Source organism: Lactuca virosa, chromosome 7, assembly GCF_052849685.1.
Source record: "Lactuca virosa cultivar CGN04683 chromosome 7, Lactuca_virosa_CGN04683_v6, whole genome shotgun sequence".
Lineage (NCBI taxonomy): Eukaryota > Viridiplantae > Streptophyta > Magnoliopsida > Asterales > Asteraceae > Lactuca > Lactuca virosa.
The window spans coordinates 188,053,338-188,054,691 of NC_136432.1; the positions used below are offsets into that span (position 1 = coordinate 188,053,338).

A 1,354-nucleotide genomic window follows, 5' to 3' on the forward strand; every position below is an offset into this window, starting at 1 on the left:
TACTCAAAGACCAGGAAGTAGCACGAGGAGCATCTTCGGGAGCTATTGGGAGTCTTAAGGCGAGAACGGCTTTATGCCAAGTTCTCAAAGTGCGAGTTTTGGTTACGAGATCCTCTTCCTCCATCATTTCGCGGGTTGTGGTACTCTCTTGAATGTTTAGATAATTCTTCAATAAGCTCCTTAATTTCCACGGGATTCTTCTTGGTTAATGGTCCTTGAGAGTCAAGGAGTTTCCTTGTTGTGACAGTCACCCCATCATAAAAGATCAAAACTTCTTGTTGCACATTTAGGTTGTTTTGGGGGCAATTTCGAAGTAGACCCTTGTAGCGCTCCCATGCTTCAAATAGCGACTCCCCCACTTGTTGCTCAAAGTTAGCGATGACCTTTTTGAGCTTAACTACCTTTGATGGTGGGCAGAATTGTTCCAAGAATTCCTCACGCATTTTTGCCCATGTAGTGATTGCACCGCGTGGAAGTGCCTTCAACCAGTCCTTGGCAGCTCCTTTGAAGGTGACCGGAAGTATTTCCAATAACACCGTTTCACATGGAACATTCGGGATGTTGAAGTACGTTTCACGTGGAACATTCGGGATGTTGAAGTAATCGGCGATGTCACTGACTTCATCAAGATGTTTGTAGGCATCTTCATGATCTTTTCCGGTAAATGGAATCTCTTTTAGCGCAACAAGGATGTGCCCCTTGAGTTCAAATGAGGCAGTAGCTAGAATGGTGGGTTGCACAAGACCTGGTCTGGTGTCGTCACGAATTCTTTTCTTGTATGCCTCCATGGAAATGTCGGAAATGTCTGCCATGATGTTTTTGGGTTCGCTTTCTTTTTCTGATTTGGTTTTGCTTCTTTCCTCGTTTGTTTCGTACTCAACGTCCTCTTTCGTTGGATTGTTCTCAAGGCTTTCGTCTTTCGGTGTTTTGCTGGATTCTCCCACTTGTTTTCCCTTCTTCTTACTAAAAACCGATTTGAGATTCTTGAAAGGTGATTTCTTTGGTCTTGCAGATTCTCCTTTGGTTTTATCCGTGTTTTTACAAAAAGTTGACTCCGGGTCTTCAAGTGGTTGAATCAAAGGTGTATTTGATCCACGGGTCATAAACTACTGCAATAAAACAATTAAAACGCGTAAAAAGAACACAATCAAAAACTGAAAGTTAACTGTAACGTCACCACGACGTGGTGTTAATGACCACGATGTGGTGGGTCAAACAGATTAAAAACCTAAAATAAAAAGTAAAAAACAAATATAAGCAAAATCCTGATAAAATAGCAGATTTAAAGTAACTAAAATTGGACCGTTCCCTGGCAACGGCGCCAAAAGCTTGATGTGAAAAATAATTACGCACT

At 41.9% G+C, this 1,354-nt stretch overlaps 1 non-coding gene across 1 annotated transcript; it reads left to right on the forward strand.

Annotated features, from left to right (window-relative positions):
- The first annotated feature begins 288 nt into the window (after positions 1 to 288).
- Positions 289 to 395, forward strand: LOC145128078 (small nucleolar RNA R71). The gene has a single exon (XR_013716680.1). It is a non-coding gene; the product is annotated as a small nucleolar RNA R71 (small nucleolar RNA).
- Positions 396 to 1,354: the final 959 nt, after the last annotated feature.